This window comes from Perca fluviatilis, chromosome 2 (assembly GCF_010015445.1).
Source record: "Perca fluviatilis chromosome 2, GENO_Pfluv_1.0, whole genome shotgun sequence".
Lineage (NCBI taxonomy): Eukaryota > Metazoa > Chordata > Actinopteri > Perciformes > Percidae > Perca > Perca fluviatilis.
This window is the reverse complement of record NC_053113.1, coordinates 4,603,067-4,625,760: the sequence shown is the minus strand read 5'-3', so window position 1 is coordinate 4,625,760 and position 22,694 is coordinate 4,603,067. Positions and strand designations below refer to the sequence as shown.

The following is a 22,694-nucleotide window of genomic DNA, read 5'->3' as shown; positions in this document are numbered from 1 at the left end:
TTCTGATTATACAAGAAGTAGATCCGACCAGACAACCTGATTGGTCAGCTAAACATTTAGAACATACTCAAATTAGCATGACAGCACACCCTGTTGTGCCGATAATGACGTTAAATCAAACCCTCTCGTGTAATATTGCTTAATTCAGTTATGATTAATTATCATGTTTCCAACTTGTTTAGAGTAGAGCAGCAGATATGTATACATGCTGAGAAGGGATTTCATATACTGCACCACAAAGTCCAGACTCAAAATATAAACACAATCGTTATTTGTCTTCTTCTATGACATTTCTCTAAACTTTAAGCTTTATTCAATTTAAACCGTGCTTCTCATGTCAGGATTTAAAATTTAGCAATTCGGAAATCTTTTCATGTTTCCAAAGCATTTTATTGTTATTTGTAAGATGTCGTAAAGAAATATAAAATGTGGCTATGGCATTTTTTTTTTTTTTTTATCTTATGTGAATTTGAATACTGGATGTCTTTCTCCTCATTCAGTCACAATTAGTTATCATGTTTCTAACTTGTTTAGAAAATGGATTTTACATTCTCTATCACCAAAAGTCCAGACTTAACATTTAAACACAATGGTTATCTGTCTTCTTCATTACTGTCCCTCCAACAAAGCTCTGTAAGTGTGATTTATTCATCAATAAATACTCTGCTATCTTACAACAGGAGTTAAATATAAATAACTTGTATCCTTCCTGTTGTCTCTCCAGACTGAGTGGCTGTAACCTGTCAGAGAGAAGCTGTGAAGATCTGTCCTCAGTTCTCAGCTCCCAGTCTTCTAGTCTGAGAGAGCTGGACCTGAGTAACAATGACCTGCAGGATTCAGGAGGGAAGCTGATCTCTGATGGACTGAAGAGTCCACACTGCACAATGGAGACTCTCAGGTTTTGATTCAGTAACCCATTCAACTGATGACCATTTAAAATCTGATTAACTTTAGTTGATAAACAGCTGCTTTGTGTCTGCTGATACCATAAACTTGGGCAGTAGTTATTAATTATATAATTATTAATTTCTAGACTCAGAGTTACTTTCCATGATGATTTTTCATTGTTTGCTTTTGTTGTTAAATAATCAAATAGAACAGATCATTTTAAAGGTGTATTCTAAATCTGAACCAAAATGTACCTGGACAACAAACAAACATAACACTAACACATGGCTCACGTGTTGACAGAGGGTTCCTGTGTGTTGTTCTGTGTGTTTGCAGTCTGTCAGGCTGTCTGATCTCAGAGGAAGGCAGTTCTTCTCTGGCCTCAGCTCTGAGCTCCAACCCCTCCCATCTGAGAGTGCTGGACCTGAGCTACAATCATCCAGGAGACTCAGGAGTGAAGCTACTGTCAGCGGGACTGGAGGATCCAAACTGGAGACTAGACACTCTCAGGTACAAACACTGATGAACAAAATGGAGATATTTATGTTGGAAGTTTTAAAGGAGAACATCTCCCGGAACTAAAATGATGACTTCCTGTTGTTAATAATTGATGTAGTTTTGACACAGCTCTGTATGTTAAAGGAACTGTCCGTGGTTCAGTTTCAATTTGGCCGACAGGTCCAGGACAGGTTTAGCCTAGCTTAGCACAAATCAATGTGCTTTCTGCGCTGTGAGAAGAGTGTGTGGGTGAAGCATCACTCTTTCAGCAGACTAGTTAGCTAGAGGTTTAAAATGTCAGTTGCCGGTGCTGCATGGCTCATGTGATCGATCAGAGACGTACACTGACGTCCGGACCAATTATTTCTCTAAGTTCCTCTTGTACTGGGAGAGTACCGGCTCCAAGTTCAAAAAGTCCCTCAAAACAGTCTATATATATATATATATATATGTGTGTATATTGCTCTTGGGGGAATTGTTGGGTCTCTGTAAATGATAGTGTGGCAGTGGTGCCGGCAGCCGTAATCCTGTACACACTGTTCACTGTTTTTTTTCTATGAGACACTCCTCCTATGATAACATTATGTAAATGTGCACATAGTTTATTCTGCTGTCTGCTATGTTCAGTTATATTTTCCTCATTATTCATGTGTTATTAATCTCAAAAAAGGCTGTGAAATCCTGGAGGGACTGCCTTTATATGTTTTTTCGTGTGTTATGGTGTGCATTCACCAGTGGTGTTTTTGTTTTTGTGGTCTCGTAGAGCTACTCCAGATTTTGTTAGTCATCTCATCTCTTATATGCTGTGTCTCTGTGATCCTATCCTGTCCTATTCATGGTAGCCTACTCGGGCCTATAAACCTTCCCCCCCTCATGTTGTGGGGGGGGGGGTCTTTTTTTTTTTTTTTAGGGGGGGGGTTGGCTCGTTACACCACTGATATGACCGGTTGTTGTGGGTTTGTTTTGGTTTCTTTGGTAACTCCATTCATTTTGACTATATGTGATGCAGCATCCTGTCATACTGTGTGAAAGTGATGGTTCAGTCAGCCATGTGTTCATGTCTCTGCAGTAGTGTATTAGGTGTCTCTAGGTGTTGAGCCTTGTGTTAAATCACGTTGCTCCACACGGTAATTTTTGGGGGGCTTTTTTGTTGTTTTGGTTTTTTTCAAAGGTGATTTAACTGCTGTAGGATAGTACTGAAGGCCCAGGTGTAAAATACACGGCCTGCCACTGCCGTAGATACACTGCTGAGGGCGGATCTACAGGGGGCAGGGGCGGCGCCCCCTTGCCCCTGTAGATCCGCCGGCTTCTAAAACATTGAAACAAACAATTAATTTATATTAATTCATACTAAATAATAATTGTAGATGTAATCTTAGCCCCCTGCCCCTCAAATACTTAGCTACGTCCCTGCATCAAACGTGCAGAGCGCCGCCGCACATTCAGGCTCGCAACAGCGAAGCCTGCTGGCGTGTGCTGGCCCTGCATCCCGGCAAAGACTGGAGCGACTTGAGCTGCCCCCTCCCCGAGCCTCTCAAAGTGAAGTCTGTTTCCCCAGGTGAAGTTAAAACACACGTTTCATCTAAAGTTAAATTTGTAATAATTATAATGTATGCTAAAGGCGAAGTCAGCATCAACAACAGCGGCGTCTGTTAGCCAACAGTCAAATCGCGCTCCTTGGGTTGTAAGCGCATTCTGCTGTTTGATTAGTTTGATTTCAGTAAAGACAAGAAGAGCATAATACAGAATATTACAAACTGGCATGTTTGAATTCATAACGTTTACAGAGGGTCGCCGTTTCGGTGGCGTTACGTTACAACACACTACACAGTGCTTGCTGAGACCGATCATTTGTATATGATTAGTTAAGGAGTAGGCTACTATAAAATCCACTTCCTCTCACATATCACGGCAATACGGCTGCATAAATTAAACCAGGCAACATACTTTACTGTCAAACTGGGAAAACAACAAATACAACGGGATTAAGAAGGCTAGTCTAAACATAACTGATGTGTGCATGTAATAAATCTCGTTTGATGTTATGTTTTTTAGGCTACTTACTAGCTACAGGGACATACAGTGTAATGTAATACAAGAATAACAAGCTTTTCACATCTTGACTTTTGCAGGCCAGAGTAGCTGGAGATATTAGCTGAAGCCTAAAAGTGGGGATATTGCCAGCCAAGAAAATCCTGAGTAGTGCACAGGAGGAAGAGGAGGAGGGAAATGAAGAAGGAGAAGGCAGTAAACTGGAGAGACCAGGCAGGTCAGAGCAGGAGAAGACCACAGAAGGAGATGCAGAAATGAGTGAAAGAGAAGAGGGAAAGGAAGAATTGACAGTGAGGGATGAAGAGGAGGCTGCAGGTTCAGAGAGAGGGACAGAGGCAGAGAATGATCAGGAGGATGAAGATGACAGAGAGGAAGAGGAGGCTGCAGTAACCCCTGGACCATATGGTTGGTTTATATTCTCCTTACATATAAATTGCAGTACAGTAACATAACATGTCCTTTGACATGATGTGTTTCAGTTTTTGGCTATTTCCATTCTGTTGTATATGTTATAGGGTTAGATATGTAAATATTTACATACAACAACAGTTCACTCTTCTCAAGACACTTTACAGATAGAGTAGGTCTAGACCACACTCTTTAAGTTACAATGACCCAACAATTCTCCCAAGAGCAAGCATTTGGTGCAACAGAAACATCAGACATATCCAGGGTCTTGGTGGTCGCTGGTTAGATACAGATGGATACAGATATAGAGAATTATGATTCATAATAATGGTAATTATAGTAACAAAAAAGATAATGGAACTATGAATAGAAATAATAGTTGTAGCAGTTTAGGGCGTAGCAGTTTAGGGCATAGCAGGGCGCTAGGGCGGTAGAGGCATATCAGTTTATGTATGAGGGTTTCCATGTACCGTCTTCCCCTGCCACCCTACCAAGATCTCTTGCTACCCCTTTGCCCCCCCATGTAAAATTTTCTAGATCCGCCACTGGCTGGTTGCTATGGACGCTGCTATCTCTGAAACCACAGATCTAGCATGTTGTTTGTATCATGTGTGTTTACATGGACATGAATACTCCAGTTATGAGGATTATCCTGTTTTTGATCATATTCAGGATGTGATGTTTAGGCTACATGGTAGACAGAGAAATCAGGTTATTCACATCTCCGTACATGCTCACCATCTCTCTCTCTCTCTCCCTCTTTCTCCCTCTCTCTCTCTCTCTGTCTCTCTCTCTATCTCTCTCTCTCTTTCTCACTCTCTCTCTCTCTCCTGACTAAAGTAGTAATAGTAGTTACTTAAAGCCCATGTTGCAAGTTAACCACCACTGTTGATTAATAGGTACATATAGCACTCAATATATGTATATCATTGTTAAAAATGTCTAAAAATAGTGTTAAAGGACAGTTTTTGTCAGGTTTTTGGTATTAGTGTTTTTTCTTCCGCAATTCGGTGATGACGTCACGTTGGGGAGACGTGTGTCAGCCTGGTACTAGAACTATGGTGACTGACTGGGATGATGAAGAGGGTTTTTTACTGTCCGTGAATAGCACCAAGTGAAAGTCAATGTTTTATTTATATCTAGTGACAGTGATCATGTCGTTAGTTCAGATAAGTACCGGTAAACTTATCTAGATCTAGAAAATACAAGGCATCATGCCAGCTATGTGCTAACTTGCCAGTCCCACCTGTGAAATCCCCCGATGGTTGTAAACACATAGATATGATTGATATCATGATTAGATATCTCACGTTTTGATGGTAGCCTACTAGCTCCAGTAACAACATATTTGCCTGGTGTTTATTTATTACTTGGACGGGGATGCTGTTCAGCTTTTCACAAGTTTAGACAGCTAGCTAGCTAACGCTACGCCGACACTTCGCTAACGTTAGCGCAACAGCGTTAGCCTAGCCGGCTAGGTAAATATTACAACTGCCTTCGGAGTTTCCTATATCTGCGTCCATGTTGTCAACATAAGACTTGTGGCGTTAGTGCTCCTTTTGTACCATAACTTTATTGAATGAAACGTTAAACTTCGCTCCTACGAGATGGTTTTTGTTAGTTAGTTAGTTGCACAAAGCTAACTGGCTATAGTTAGCCTGTATGTATGCTAGCGGACATTAGCTAACGTTGCATAGCCAGCAAGCAGCTTCGGTGAGCTAACCTCGACAGCTAACACATCCATGTGTCTCCATTTCAAATCATCACTGCAGATTGACTGCTTTTAACAGCAGAGGTTGATTGTGGGCAACATACTGTCGCGGTTAGTTTGCCGAAACTACTGCCGATCGCCGAAGTTGCTGGCTGGCTACGCAACGTTAGCTAATCCCGCTAGCATACGTACAGGCTAACTATAGCCAGTTAGCTTTGTGTGTAATGTTACAAAAAAAAACACCTATTTCGTAGGAGCGAAGCTTAATATTTCATTCAATAAAAGTATGATACAAAAGGAGCACTAACGCCACATGTCTTGTGTTGACAACGTGGACGCAGCTCCGAAGGCAGTTGTAATACCGGTATTTAACTAGCAGTCTAAGCTAACGCTGTTGCGCTAACGTTAGCAAACGTCGGCGTATCGTTAGCTAGCTGTTTAAACTTGTGAAAAGCCGAACAGCATCCCTGTCCAAGCTGCCTTTCACTTCCCCCCCAATATTAGTATACACATAATAAAGACACATTGACTCGGTCGAGACCAAAAGCCATATTTTGCCAGATCAGCGGCAGAAACCGTGAGCGGGACAGTGAACCGAGACGGGGCTTTTGCGTGTCGTCTCCCCAACGTGACGTCATGCAATGCATTGTGGGGGAAAGACAAACCGCTGTAAAATAGTACCTACTTTTTCATGTTATATTCTGTTTTGTGATACCTAACCACATCAAATACATGAATAACAGTTTAAATGTTTATTACCAACAAGCAATTACCACAAATTCGTTGGAAAATTAAACTTGCAACATGGACTTTAAGTTACACATATTCTAGATGGTATCTTCCGTTTAGCTATTTGCAGATTAATTACAGGGTTACAGTATTTGAGAGACTGAAACAAATTATGAATTATTGTGTTGTGTATTGAAATAAAAAGACATCAATAGGTTAAAATAAAATATGAAAAATAAAATAAATCTAGTAATAATAACCTTATAATTTAAGACCTGAATTGAATAGTCCATCAACTACTTAAGATAAAACAGTCCTAATTAAAAGTGGATAGTAGTTAAACTTATTAAACTTGAGACTATGTCATGAAAACACACTATACTTCTTAAAATAAGAATAGTGTTTATGACACCTTAGAGTCCCACTTAGCTGGTCATACAGAAATGACCATTAAACAGACCTGTTTAATAAGTCTGCAGGGCTGCCAGCACTGGTTGGTGCGAGTGTCTCAGCGTAGCTCCTCTGTCCCGGGTGCTGAGCGTGGTGTTGGGCTGGGCCAGCAGGGTGGGGTCCAGGATGAGGCCTGGGGACTAAGGGTGGGGGGGTCTCTGTCAGGCTGGTGCTGCTCTGGTCCTGGGGGGTGGCCTTGTGTATAAGAAGGTGGAGGGTGGTGGGGGCTGGGTCTGTGAGGTGGTGCAGGCTGTCCTGCTGCAGCTCCTCTCTTATAGCAGTGAGCTCTGTTCTCAGAGCTTCTCTGTCCTGCTGCAGCTCCTGGACCTCTCCTCTTAGCTCCTGTATGGAGGCCTTCATCTCCTTCCTCACCTGGCTGAGCTGGTCCCTTACGCCGCCTTCACACTGGCAGTTGAAATCTGCTCCACTGTAGGGCCTTGCCCCCCCAGCTGCCCCCCTAACTTTGGCATTCAAAAAACTTTGCTTGTAAAAACAAACTGCCACTATGTGCACAGGCTTCTTAAAACATTGAAACAAACAATTAATTTATATTAATTCATAATAAATAATAATTGTAGATGTAATCTTAGCCCCCTGCCCCTCAAATACTTAGCTACGTCCCTGCATCAAACGTGCAGAGCCGTTACGCACATTCTGGCTCGCACACACGGCGAGTCTGCTGCGTGTGCTGGCCCTGCATCCCGGCAAAGACTGGAGCGACTGAGCTGCCCCCCCTCCCCGAGCCTCTCAAAGTGAAGTCTGTTTCCCCAGGTGAAGTTAAAACACACGTTTCATCTAAAGTTAAATTTGTAATAATTATAATGTATGCTAAAGGCGAGTCAGTATCAACAACAGCGCGTCCATTACGTTAGCCAACAGTCAAATCGCTCCCTCGTGGGTTGTAAGCGCATTCTGCTGTTTGATTAGTTTGATTTCAGTAAAGACAAGAAGAGCATAATACAGAATATTACAAACTGGCATGTTTGAATTCATAACGTTTACAGAGGGTCGCCGTAAAAGTGGGGATATTGCCAGCCAAGAAAATCCTGAGTAGTGCACAGGAGGAAGAGGAGGAGGGAAATGAAGTTTAATTAGCTGTCGTGTTAGCAGAGCTAGCTGTTTTGTTAGCAGAGTTAGCTGTTGTGTTAGCAGAGTTAGCTGTTGTATTAGCCGTGTTAGATATGGTGTTAGCAGAGTTAGCTTTTGTGTTAGTAGATATAGCTGTTGTGTTAGCAGACTTAGCGGTTGTTTTTTTTTTTTTTTTTTATTTTTTTTTTATTAGTGTATTAAGTTTTAAAATTTAATTAGATTTAAAAATTAATGGTTTTTATTAAAAAAAGATTTTTTTGAAATAAATTTATTAAAGAAAATTAAGGTTAGTATTAGAAAAAAAAAAAATTTTTAGAAAAAAAGTTGTTGTATTAGAAAATAAAGTGTTTTTAAAAAAATTAGTTGTGTTAAGAGATTAATGTTTTAAAAGTTAGCAGAGTTAGCTGTTGTGTTAGGTTAATTAGCTGTCGTGTTAGCAGAGTTAGCTGTCGTGTTATTAGAGTTAGTTGTGGTGTTAGCAGGGTTAGCTGTTTTGTTAGCAGAGTTAGCTGTTGTGTTAGCTTAATTAGCTGTCGTGTTATCAGAGTTAGCTGTGGTGTTAGCCGAGCTAGCTGTTTTGTTAGCAGAGTTAGCTGTTGTGTTAGCATAATTAGCTTTTGTGTTCGCTGTTGTGTTAGATGAGTTAGCTGTAGTGTTAGCCAAGTTAGATATGGTGTTAGAAGAGTTAGCTGTTGTGCTAGCATAGTTAGCTGTCGTGTTAGCAGAGTTAGAAGTTTTGTTAGCAGAGTTAGCTGTTGTGTTAGCAGAGTTAGCTGTTGTGTTAGTCGTGTTAGATATAGTATTAGCAGAGTCAGCTGTTGTGTTAGCATAATTAGCTGTCGTGTTAGCAGAGTTAGCTTTTGTGTTAGAGGAGTTAGCTGTTGTGTTAGCCGAGTTAGATATAGGCAAGGCAAGGCAGCTTTATTTGTAGAGCACATTTCAGCAACAGGGCAATTTAAAGTGCTTTACATAAAACATTAAAGAGCAGTTAGAAAACAATTTAAAACAAATTAAAAACATTAAAAGACAAGAATAAAATTGCTAGTGCAGTGTAAGAATACAAGTTACAGTGCAGTTTAAGAAATTAAATATTATTTAAAGAAAAGCAACTTCAAAAAAAGATAGGTCTTTAGCTTAGATTTAAAAGAACTGAGAGTTGGAGCAGACCTACAGGTTTCTGGGAGTTTGTTCCAGATATGTGGAGCATAAAAACTGAACGCTGCTTCCCCCTGTTTAGTTCTGACTCTGGGGACAAAGTAGACCTGTCCCAGACCACCTGAGAGGTCTGGGTGGGTCATAATGTAGTAGACCTGTCCCAGACCACCTGAGAGGTCTGGGGGGGGGGGTCATATTGTCGTAGCAGATCAGAAATGTATTTTGGCCCTAAACCGTTTAGTGATTTATAAACCAGTAAAAGTATTTTGAAATCAATTCTTTGAGGCACAGGACGCCAGTGTAGAGACTTGAGTACTGGAGTGATGTGATCCACTTTCCTGGTCTTAGTGAGGACTCGGGCAGCAGCATTCTGAATCAGCTGCAGCTGTCTGATTGATTTTTTTAGGGAGACCTGTAAAGACACCGTTACAGTAGTCAAGTCTACTGAAGATAAAAGCATGGACAAGTTTTTCCAGATCCTGCTGAGACATAAGTCCTTTAACCCTTGATATATTTTTAAGGTGATAATAGGCTGATTTTTTAATTATGTTAATGTGGCTGTTAAAATTTAGGTCCGAGTCCATGACTACACCAAGATTTCTGGCTTTGTCTGTTGTTTTTAACATTGTCGTTTGGAAGCTGAGCTAACTTTTAATCGTTCCTCTTTTGCTCCAAAACAACCACCTCCGTTTTTTCTTCATTTAATTTAAGAAAGTTCTGGCACATCCAATCATTAATCTGTTCAATGCACATACTTAATTGTTGTATTGGGCTATAGTTCCCTGGCGATAAGGTTATGTAAATTTGGGTGTCATCCGCATAACTATGGTAACTTATTTTGTTGTTTTCCATAATCTGAGCCAGTGGAAGCATGTAGATGTTGAACAGAAGAGGCCCCAGAACTGAGCCTTGGCGAACTCTGCACGCCATATTTGTATGCTCAGATGTATAATTACCTATAGACACAAAGTAGTCCCTATTCTTTAAATAGGATTCAAACTACTTTAGTACTGAGCCAGAAAGACCAACCCAGTTTTCCAATCGGTCAAGCAATATGTCATGGTCGACCGTATCAAATGCAGCACTGAGATCAAGTAATACTAAGACTGAAATTTTGCCACTATCTGTGTTTAAGTGGATGTCATTAAAGACTCTAACAAGAGCCCTCTCAGTGCTGTGTTGTGGTCAAAAACCTGACTGGAAGGCATCAAAACTGTTGTTTAGCGATAAGAAAAGGTTGAGTTGTTGAAAAACCACTTTTTCTATGATTTTACTTAAAAATGGAAGGTTTGATATTGGCCTATAGTTGCTCATTAGTGACGTGTCTAGATTGTTCTTTTTTAGGAGTGGCTTGATGACTGCAGTTTTCAGGGCCTGTGGGAAGATACCTGAGAGCAGAGATGTGTTTACAATCTATAGAAGATCAGAAGCCAAACAATTCAAAACATTTTTGAAAACACCCATTGGTAGAATATCAAGGCAACAGGAGGAGGTTTTCAGATGTTGTATAATGTCCTCCAGGTTTTTAAGGTTGATCGTATGAAATAGTTTCATGTTGGAATTTGTTTTGCGTGCACACTGTGACAACACATATCCTGTACTTGATATGGAGGCACTGACTGTTTGTCTAACTTTCTGAGTTTTGTCTGTGAAGAAGGAGGCAAAGTCGTTGCAAGCCTTGGTAGACAACAGTTCAGATGCTACTGGTACTGGAGGGTTAGTTAATCTATCAACAGTAGCAAACAAAGCATGTTAATTATTATTGTTTCTGGCAATAATGTCAGAGAAGAAGGGCCGCCTTGCATTTCTTAGTTCCAAATTATAATGCGAAGTCTCTCTTTATAAGTGTTAAAATGGACCTGGAGATTAGATTTTCGCCAACTGCGTTCAGCTTTTCGACTAGGGGTGGCGGAAAAAATCATTACAGCATAGTATCGCAGTACTGTATCGATACACAGACGCCAAGTATTGATCTTTTATTATATATATGTGTTGGTCAGTTTGTCATCTTGAAAAATCCCATTTTGTAGCAATAAAAGTAAATTGAGATAAACAAACAGAGAAATGTATCTTTTTAGATAAAACAGAGGTTGACAAAGTTTCCTTTTGGGGACATAATTTGAAATTGTGAAAAATTTGAAGTTGGAAAAAAGGTAATAAATTGCAATATATCGCAGAATATTGCAATATCTTTAAAATCGCAATAATATTGTATCGTGACATAAGTATCGTGATGATATCGTATCGTGAGGCCTCTGGTGATTCCCACCCCTATTTTCGACACTCTCTTTTTTCTGTTCTCACAACTATAAAATTTCTCCATGGAGATCTTTTCTTACCAGAGACAGCTTTGACCTTAGTGGGAGCAATAGCATCAATAACATCCGTAATTTTACTGTTGAAATTATCTACAAGCTCAGTGACTGAGGCCCCAGTGAGGAGTGTAGAGGAGAAAAGCTGAATGAATGATTCACTGGTGTTTTCAGTGATATATCGTTTTCTGATTAACTTTGTTTGAACACTTTGGGCACCGAGATAGTGCCGTTAAAGAAAACACAGGAATGATCAGAGAGAGCAACATCAGTCACCACAACCTTGGAAATGTTCAGACCCTTGGAGATAATCAAGTCCAGAGTGTGCCCCTTATTGTGCGTGGGCTGTGTCACATGCTGAGTCAGTCCATGGCTCTCAAAAACACAACACAGTTCTTTGGTCCCTCGGTCCTGGGGTTGTCAACATGAATGTTAAAATCAACAGCAATAATTACACGGTCAAAGTTAATACAGATTATAGACAGCAGTTCAGTAAAGTCATCAAAGAAGGATGCACAGTATTTAGGTGGCCTGTAGATATTTAGAAGTAGAGCTTGAGGGGAGGACCTTAGCTGAAGAGCCACATATTCAAAAGAAGCAAAATTTCCGTAAGATATTTGCGTACATTGGAATGAGTCATTAAACAAAATGGCGACTCCACCTCCTTTCTTATTCACTCTATTCTCACTCATAAAACTGAAGTTAGGGGGGGCTGACTCAATGAGAACAGCAGTTATTATGGTCCAACCAGGTTTCAGTTAAAAACATAAAATCAAGATTGTGCTTGATAATAAAATCATTGATTAAAAATGATTTTCCTGCCAAAGACCTAACGTTTAGTAGGGCTAGTGTTAGTGCGTTTTCATTTTTTGGGACAGACTGTGGCTGACGAGGAATGGATGCTAAATTTGCAAAGTTTGCAGTTACGTGCTTATTCGCCATTCCTTTTCTATTACCTATCACAACATAAATTGTGGAAGAATCTACTACGCAGGGCCCAGGCTTGTCTTGGCTACTAGGCATGCAGCCTGGACCCGGCCCATATCAGTTAATGCTTGCTGCATTTTGCACACAAGCATCCTTATCAGTTTGGGGAGAAGGAGTTAACTGCCGTCCTTGAGGGGGCAGAGGTGCCTGGCGTTTTACGATGGGAGAAGGAAGGGGGGCATACTTGGTTCCAGCATTTACCAGCTGCTTCATCTGGTCAGTGAACTCCAACATGGGGATGGGGGAAAGAGGGGAGAGTGACGTATCCTTAAAGAGGTCCTCAAAGCTTTCGTGGTTGTCCAAGGGGTTTGAGGAGTGTTGGACGGGTGAGATGGGGGGTTGAGATTTCTCATCTCTGCTCTTTGGTCTCCCATGGTCAAATCTTTGTTCACTTTGTTGTGTCTTCCTCTTGTTTTGGTTCATCTTGTCTCGTGTCCTTGGCCAAGGGAGCAGATGTTTGGCACAGAAAGTAAAGTAGGCTAGAGGTGAACAGCTTTACTCCTGGCTTGTTAAGGAATAGTCCATCTGCTTTAAAAAGATGTCTGCAGAAAATGTTAAAATTGTCAATGAACTGCAGAGAATGGTTGTTGGTACATGCAGTTGAAAGCCATCTGTTCAGTGCCAACAGTCTGCCGAATCTCTCAGCTCCTCCTCTGACTGGTGGTATAGGGCCACTGATAAACACCTTTGCGTTTAGGGAGCTAACTGCGTTCAGCAGATTCATAAAGTCACGATTCGGCACTTCAGACTCTTGCTTTACAACATCATTTGACCCTATATGCAGTACAATGTTCTTCACAGTTGGGTGTGCTGCTATGATATCCTGGATTCTTTGGGCCAAGTCAGACACCATGTCTTTGGGAAAACAGAGTATTTTGGTGTTTTTACTGCTTTTGATATCTTTCACAGCAGAGTCACCCACAATCAGAGTTTGGGGCCCAGTTGTTAGCTTTCCCTGTAGCTTTTACTTTTAGAATTGCTCTCAGTCCTTACCCTGCTGTGTGACGATGAGACGTAATCCAGGTCATGTCCAGGGTCCTGCAGCAGAGGAGCATATCTGTTCTTCACCTGCATACTCCAGTTGTTGGGGAGGCATTTTGTTGCTGATTTTCCCTTTTGCAGCTGTCCAGCGACTGTGTCCTGCTAAGTACAGGGGGTTGAGAGGAGGCTCTGCCTGGGTGGTAATGTAGGTCAGCCGGTGCGTTATTACAAATCTCAGGGGGTGCTCGCCCGTTAGTTGTCCTCCCATTTCCCAGGAAAATGATTTACTCTTAGGTTTTGCACCAAAAGAGTTCCAGGGAGGACTGCCACTTGTTGATTTATTATCCATTCCACAGCCCTCTTGTTTCTTTGTGGTCTTGCTGGTGCTAGTTAGCCGTGTGTTAGCATGCTTTTGTCCATTGTTTTGGGTCACTGGTAAAGTGGTGTCATTTCCACATGATCTGTTCACTTCCAGGTTTACTTCTAACCGGTAAATTTTGGTTTCCAGAACTGCAATCTTCTGAAGGAGTTTGTAGTAGTCCTCTATGGAGAAGGGTGGCATCTTGCTGCTAATTAGCTTTAGCTACAGTAACTTTAGGACAGGCTTGAGCTATTGGTAGGCCTCGGTCACGCAGAAAAATGTTCAAATATGACAATAGCCTACTATGTCTACAAAAAATGTATAGTCCAGTGATTTATAAGTATCCAAGAGCCGCTGCTCATAGTTTCTCTCAGAGGAAAAGCAAGATTATCAGCAGAAATATGCAAGCAGAAGCAGGAGCAAGCAGTAGAGCGTCTGCACTGTAAGAAGCACGAAGCGAGTTTAGTATCAGTAACAGTGGTCGGGTACTCTGCCACACCGTAGCTGTTGTGTTAGCAGGGTTAGCTGTTGTGTTAGCATGGTTAGCTGTTGTGTTAGCAGAGTTAGCTGTTGTGTTAGCAGAGTTAGCTGTTGTGTTAGCAGGGCTAGCTGTTGTGTTAGCATGGTTAGCTGTTGTCTTAGCAGGGTTAGCTGTTGTGTTAGCATGGTTAGCTGTTGTGTTAGCAGGGTTAGCTGTTGTGTTAGCATGGTTAGCTGTTGTGTTAACAGAGTTAGCTGTTGTGTTAGCAGGGTTAGCTGTTGTGTTAGCATGGTTAGCTGTTGTCTTAGCAGGGTTAGCTGTTGTGTTAGCAGGGTTAGCTGTTGTGTTTGCGGGGTTAGCTGTTGTGTTAGCATGGTTAAAGGGAAAGTGTCACAAACACACACACACACACACACACACAAACACACAAACACACACACACACACACACACACACACACACACACACACCACACACACAAACAACACACATACAAACACACACACACAGACACACACACACACAACAAACACACACACACAGACACACACAAACACAAACACACACACACACACACAAACACACACAACACACAAACAAAAACACAAACACACAAAGACACACACACACACAGAGAAGTTTCTCCCCCCTCATAAATAGGTAATTGAGCAGTGTAGTGGTCCTATCAGTGACTATGTAACTATGGAAACGGACCACATGATGCCTGTTTCTTGTACAGTAATAGCGTTACTGAAGGCTAGCTCTATCTCCATAGTTACGTTACTCCAAGCTTCTTCTCTTGTGAACACCTCCGCTCTTCACTCTTCACACACTACGCTCCGATCTGTTTACCTTTTCCTGCTACAACTGAGGACTTCAGCGCCAGACTACAGCCTTCTGTAACGCTAGTTACTTTACAAGAAACAGGCACCATTACCATGACAACCATACACACACACACACACACACACACACACACACACACAGACAGACAGACAGACAGACAGACACGCACACACACACAGACAGACACGCACACACGCACACACAGACACACACACACACACACACACACACACACACACACACACACACAGACACACAGATTACGAGCCACACACACATACACACACAGGCAGACACACAGACACACTAACACACACACACACAGACACAAACAGATACACACAGACACAGACACACACAGGTACGATACACATATACACACACACACACACAGACACACAAACAGATACACACAGACACAGACACACACAGGTACGATACACACATATACACACACACACACACACAGACAGATACACATAGACACAGACACACAAAGACACACAGAGACAGACACACACACACACACATACACACACACACTCACACACAGGCAAACACACAGATACACACAGACACACTAACACACACACACAGAAAGACAGACACACATACACACAGACAAACACACACATCACAGATACACACAAACACACAATGACAGACACACACAGGTACGATACACACACACACACACACAGATTCACACAGACACACTAACACACACACACTCACGCACACACACACGTCACAGATACACACACAAACACACACACACACACATAAAGACACACAGAGACACACACACATACACACACAGCAGTGGCGGATCTAGAAAATTTTACATGGGGGGGCAAAGGGGTAGCAAGAGATCTTGGTAGGGTGGCAGGGGAAGACGGTACACTCTCAGAAATAAAGGTACAGAAAAGTAAAAAAAAAAGGTACAAATGCTCGTCGCTGGGGCAGTACCCCCAATGGGAACAAACTTGTACCATATTAATGGGTACAAAGAAGTACCCCTACAGTTTGTGCCTTTTAGGTACAAATATACCTTGTTTCTTCTCCTTAAGGTACAATGTCGTAACCGTAGGTATTGTTAATAGTATTACCCTTACCATAGGTACAGAATTGTACCCTTTTATACTTGTACCTTTTGAGAGAGACAATTTTGTACCTTAGCAATACATTTGTACCTTAATCCACTGGTACAAAACCGGTTCCCCATTAGATAGTACCAATTTGTTCTTGTTAGGGGTACCACCCCGCGAACGATGCCATTGTACCTATAAAGTGGCAAAAATGTCCTTGTTAAATAGAAAAGAATGAGAGGAAAAGAAGGCAATGTTTTGTTTTCCCACAATCAATGATTTAAAAAGAGTTAAATTGTACAAAATTCAAATACTAGAAAGTGAATAACTCCCACACACCACAATCTTCTGTTGCAATACACTTTAATGACCAAAGTTATAAAGAAAGATACAACATCTAAAGATTGACGATACACACCAGTGCTAAAATATTTGTACAATCTGAAGGTGTAATTTTTAAACAGTCTTACACACTGTATTTCACTGCCACAAAGACAGATCTCCAGGTACCTCATCTGCGTGCTGGCTAAAATACTTTGGAAATATCAGTTTTCCACAAAGAACCCACGTAGTGTCCACATTAAAAATGTATTTCATTCTGAAAAAATTCTCTCACCATGAGGGATTCTCTCACCATGCAACACATCCACAACAAAAACATCTGCCGACGACTGTACCCAGATCAATAAACCTCATCTACTAAATCTTAATTTCTAAATGCCTTGTTTACATCCTTGTGTATAACAGTGACCCAAGTGCCAAAGAAAAACTTTAACTCTCATGAAGTTGGTCCAACATGTGGGACTTACTCATGCCCATGATGCCTTTAAAATAATCTTTGTAGCTTCATCCTAAAATGTAGTGGGGAAAACAGTTTCCTAGAATCTGTTCAGCAAGAAATACTTTTTTTAAACTTTCTATTTTTTTTTTTTAAAAAAAAAAAGGAGAAATATGAATTTATATCTTATATTAAAGAATATTGTTTTGATTTTGAAAGAGGTCCTGAACTTCAAGATTTACATTCCAATGATTTTTTTTGAGGAAGCATCAAGAGAGTTCTCTTCTCAGTTCAAATTGAAAGAAATACTGTAAATTGAGGTTAGATCCTGACAGTAGAGTAACATAATGGGGTACAGTGTAAATGTTACTAAGTCCTTATCTCCAGACATAATGCATGACATGATAGAGGGTGTCATACCTTTAGTTTTGAAACTTGTCCTGTGCCATGTGCATAAAAAAATATTAGCATACAAGAGGAAGAGCTACTGAGAAAGAGAATAGGTCAAAATGATAGAGCAAATAACCAGCACCGGTGGTCTCAAAGACTACTATAATAAGGAGGCATTAGCGGCTCCGGCATCTCAGAAATAGTGCATTTTTAGACTTATTCCTTTTTGATCGCACATCGTATTCCATTGTGCCAATATTGGCGTGTATACCTGTTGTGCCGGAGAAATTGTAGATATTGTTCTAGCTCCAACGGGTTGAAGCGAGAATCTCTTTTAGATGTACTTGTGCAGAAGAATTTTTGACAGAGTTGAAAAGCTGTATTTGGAAATTTTATTACACCAAAATGCCATTATTTAATTCATTATTGAAGATTAAGGTCAATGTTTGGGCCTCTTCTATTCTCACTGGTACGAAGTTTGAAGGCAAACACCAAATTTTTAAGAATATTGCAAGTAATTGTCGTAATTTCATTAATATAGCTTCCACTCTGAGCAACCGTCACCAGTTAAAAACAATGCTGGGACTTTTCTTCAAATAATAATTTGAGGATTTTGAGAAGGTACCAAGAAGCAGTACCTAGCACTCCATTTTGTTCCTTACCACTTACTCTCCAGTGTGCTCTAGAGCAATATTTCACTGATGTTTCTTTAAGTGAAGATAAAGTTATACATGTTTCAGTAGTACCGTTAACAATGTCAAGTATGCCACACAAGATGTTTTTGTTGTGGATGTGTTGCATGGTGAGAGAATTCCTTTTTCAAAGTGAAATACACTCCCTTCACATTCATTTCACAATACATCGCTGGATGAATCAGAGTGTTCTTGTTTTGGGTTGGTATTCAAGATCAAAAACAAAATAAGAATAAAACGATGAGATCGTTGCTTCCTCTACCTTCATGCCTTCACACACCTCGACCCCGTCTACCTTCAGGGAACAACAGCTACGTCCCCCAAATGTGGACTTCCAGTCTTCTTGGGTCACCTGGACAATTGGGAATGGTGTGTTGGGTTCACCCTGAAGAATACAACAAAGCAGACAGGGATGCAAACACGTTTGGTCAAAAAAGAGAGATAGTCGATGGACACCCCCCAAAAAAAAGAAATCGAAACACTAGAGTGCTAGAGATGCATACCTCTCCAATCATGATGTGATGATCCACACTCATTTTAAAAATGATTGACAGGAGGATGAACACCGCTCTGAAGTCCATTCCTAGAAGAGAATCAAGATAGATACTTAATTTATCCCGAAGGAAATTTTAGGCATCCAGTAGCTTGCACACACACACACACAAAATCTGATTATGCACTTTGAATTGTCTGATTTTTCCTTGCATGCGCTTATCAAAGTGTGAGTACTCTCAAAATATGCTTTTTGTAGGTACCTTGTAGATTCTCGGTGAGTGCTTCTTCTCTGGCCTCCAAGTACTGTTTAGCTAGTGGAGATTTTCCTTGAGCCAGGGCAAACACTGGGAACTATCTGGTTAAAGCCATCAGTGAAGCCAATGCTCGCTGTGGAGTGTACACGACCCACCTCCTCCAACAGCTGCAGAAAGACAAAGACAAAGAAAGACAATTAAGGAATTGACCCAGAGGGAAAGAGGATTACAGAGTATTTAGCAACTATAGTGCAATAAAGGTCACCCACACATCAGCTAGTGACATGGTGAAGGAGAGGGTAACAAGGTGGAAGGAAGGTGGGAGACCTAAGACTACCTGTGCTGTGAGTAGCCGTCACGGGACAGTGTGTAGATGGATGTGGAGTGCACGACCACCTGCGTGTTGGGTTGTGTGTTGCTTTGAGTGGAACAGGCCTCTCCGTGTCCAGGCTCCTGCATCTGTCGCTTACTATCTGAAGGAACTTGGCCAGCTTTTTGAACGAGTCTTTGAATAGATGGTCTAGCATTGAGTCAGTTAAGCCCAGGTGTACCGTCTCTCCATCCACTTCATTTTCTATGGAATAAATAGCACATTGAATTTGATCATTACACATGCATTATGGGTATATAAACAGTAATTGGTTGTCCACATTTTAGAAATTCCCCAGATTTAATTGGTACCAATAGAGCAGTGTTTCTCAAATGGAATGCGGTACATTTTTAGGGTACTTTGGAGTACTGCAGGGAGTACATGAATTTTTAGCAAAAATTCTAATTTAAAAATGTCATGAATAATTCCTAAAATAATTATACTATAGTAATGAATACATTAAGTGATATATTATAAACAACAGAAATGTAGCATTTAAATGTTTGTTTAAATAAGGTTGTTGTTTAGGAAATCTATCACATATTATTCTTCCTCTTTATAGAGACTTTTTTTTTTCTACCAAAATGTTTTGCACTGGTCGGGGGAATTTGCGCTTAAAAAACAATTCAGAGGGGTACAATATTCAAAAAAGTTTGAGAAACACTGCCATAGAGAACAAGACGCGGGAATTCCACACAACACAGACGCCATCTTCTAACTTAAACAGCTCCACGTGCACAAATGGAATCGAACATCATCCAACATCTTCAACTTATAAATATACAACACCCGTACACTAAACACTTACATAATGTATTATCTACATAGCTGCAGCACTATTTGGGCATCAACTTAACTTTAACTCAACTTTTCAGTTGAGTACGTTGGCTGTACGAGGGACACGAGCTAGCTAACGATTGCTGTAGCCAACTGTAGCTAGCCAGCTGAATTGACTGGCAAACGTTAGCTAGCTAAGGTCAGCTAACGTTATGCTTTCTTCTTTACAATCTTTCCAACTAGCTACATGTAACGAACGTTAGTGGTAACTTACAAATAAGTCCCGATATAATGTTAGCTTGATCTAACTGTAGCTAACGTTAGCGTAATTAGCGCTATGGTTAACGTTAGCGTTAGCGCTAGCTAACGTTACGTTAGCAAATGCTGATCAGCCAACTTTAATCAGCGGGCTGCAAGTGTAACTTTCAAATGTAGCTAGTTACGTTAGCTAACGACAGTATTACTCACCTCTGAATTTCTGCGCTTCTCCATCTGTCATGGTTAAACCACCTTCTATCAACGTTTGGATCAGCTCATCTGAGGGTAAAGTTGGCAGGGACATTGTTGAGCTGTCAAGCGTCCTGCAGGCTCCAGCGACTGCCAACCTCGAATCGAAAGAAAGAGGCGAAATGCCGTAAATTACCGGCGAAAAACAGCCAGTCATAATATTAGACAGACCAACAACGGGACAATTTTAACACTTTTCGCGTCCAATCTTAATCATCACTAAATTCACTTCTGAGAACGTTTTAGGCGAGAAATGAACCGTTTAGATTTCGAGAAATAAGCAGTCTTGTGAAAATTGATGACGGACATTTGGCGTTAAAGTTTTCGGAGTTGAGAAGCTCCATGAAGTGAGGCGACAGCCAGCAGGCGCATGCGGGGCCGCTTAGCTCGGCTCGGCCAGTCTCGCTCAGAGACCCGCTGTGAGCTGTAGCTCAGACCGCCTCGCTAATAAGAGTATTTTATTTCGCGTTGATGTATCGTTTGTTTAAATATCACAACACATGTCCATTATAAGATCAACGGGAACCTGTGGTTAACTGTCTTTTCGGAGTTATATTAAACTTCACAAGCGACATCGCCACCACACACACACACACACACACACACACACACACACACACACACACACACACACACACACACAGAGCGGGCAGATGCAGAGGAGAGAGATACATTTGCTCTGGATCATAGACTGTATATATTCTATGGTTTCGATTCGGCAGAACAAATTATTGACTGGCGCTCTATCTAAATCTAATCTTAGCCTATTTACATTGGATTTAGTATTTAGTCTTAGAAAAGCCATGTATAAGTAGCGCTACCCCCGAGAGGATTGTGTACCCTGTCACTTGAAAGGTACTTTTGAGTACCCCACAGGAAGTGTACCCTTTGACTTGAATAAGGTACTTTTTGTACCCCTACAGGATGTGTAACCGAAAGGTACTTCTTAGTACCCCATGGGAACACGATAGGACCTTTTAATCGTACATTTGTGAATGTTGTACTTTAAGGAACTAGATTGTACCCTTCACTATTACTTTATTTATGACAATGTACCTTTTCAAAGGGTACCTATATGTACCTTTCAGCATGCATATTTCATTGTGTACCCTTTTCTTTGGAAAGGTACTTTTTGGTACTCAGCTGGAGACATGTTTGTACCTTTGCTGGCACATTTGTGAAATTTGTACCTTAAAGTACTTAATTGTACCCTCACTGTACCTTTATTTCTGAGAGTGCCATGGAAACCCCCATACATAAACTGATATGCCCTACTACGCCCCGCAACGCCCTGCTATGCCCTAAACTGCTACAACTATTATTTCTATTCATAGTTCCATTATCTTTTTGTTACTATAATTACCATTATTATGAATCATAATTCTCTATATCTGTATCCATCTGTATGTAACCAGCGACCACCAAGACCCTGGATATGTCTGATGTTTCTGTGCTACCAAATGCTTGCTCTTGGGAGAATTGTTGGGTCATTGTAACTTAAAGAGTGTGGTATAGACCTACTCTATCTGTAAAGTGTCTTGAGAAGAGTGAACTGTTGTTGTATATGTAAATATTTACATATCTAACCCTATAAACATATACAACAGAATGGAAATAGCCAAAAACTGAAAACACATCATGTCACAGGACATGTTATGTTACTGTACTGCAATTTATATGTAAGGAGAATATAAACCAACCATATGGTCCAGGGGTTACTGCAGCCTCCTCTTCCTCTCTGTCATCTTCATCCTCCTGATCACTCTCTGCCTCTGTCCCTCTCTCTGAACCTGCAGCCTCCTCTTCATCCCTCACTGTCAATTCTTCCTTTCCCCTCTCTTTCACTCATTTCTGCATCTCCTTCTGTGGTCTTCTCCTGCTCTGACCTGCCTGGTCTCTCCAGTTTACTGTCTTCTCCTTCTTCATTCCCCTCCTCCTCTTCCTCCTGTGCACTACTCAGGATTTTCTTGGCTGGCAATATCCCCACTTTTAGGCTTCAGCTAATATCTCCAGCTACTCTGGCGCAAAAGTCAAGATGTGAAAAGCTCTTGTTATTCTTGTATTACATTACACTGTATGGCCCTGTAGCTAATAAGTAGCCTAAAAAACATAACATCAGACGAGATTTATTACATGCACACATCAGTTATGTTTTAGACTAGCCTTCTTAATCCCGTTGTATTTGTTGTTTTCCCAGTTTGACAGTAAAGTATGTTGCCTGGTTTAATTTGTGCAGCCGTGTGCACGTGATATGTGAGAGGAGTGGATTTGTATAGTAGCCTACTCCTTAACTAATCATATACAAATGATCGGTCTCAGCAAGCTCTGTGTAGCGGTTGTAACGTAACGCCAATCAAACGGCCGCCCTCTCTATAAACGTTATGAATTCAAACGT

The 22,694-nt window shown here is 40.9% G+C and overlaps 1 protein-coding gene and 2 long non-coding RNA genes across 3 annotated transcripts in view; 1 reads left to right on the top strand and 2 right to left on the bottom strand.

Annotated features, from left to right (window-relative positions):
- LOC120571647 (protein NLRC3-like) overlaps positions 1-22,694 on the bottom strand; it is a 615,005-nt gene that overhangs the window by 226,815 nt on the left and 365,496 nt on the right. The window lies entirely within an intron of this gene.
- Positions 1,228-22,694, top strand: part of LOC120571732 — a 24,686-nt gene continuing 3,219 nt past the window's right edge. The window contains exon 1 of the long non-coding RNA XR_005641280.1: positions 1,228-1,398. This is a non-coding gene — a long non-coding RNA (uncharacterized LOC120571732). The remainder of the gene's footprint in view (positions 1,399-22,694) is intronic.
- LOC120571738 lies at positions 18,103-18,799 on the bottom strand. The gene is made up of 3 exons (XR_005641282.1): positions 18,652-18,799; positions 18,400-18,479; positions 18,103-18,281 (listed from the first exon to the last, which is right to left on the bottom strand). It is a non-coding gene; the product is annotated as an uncharacterized LOC120571738 (long non-coding RNA).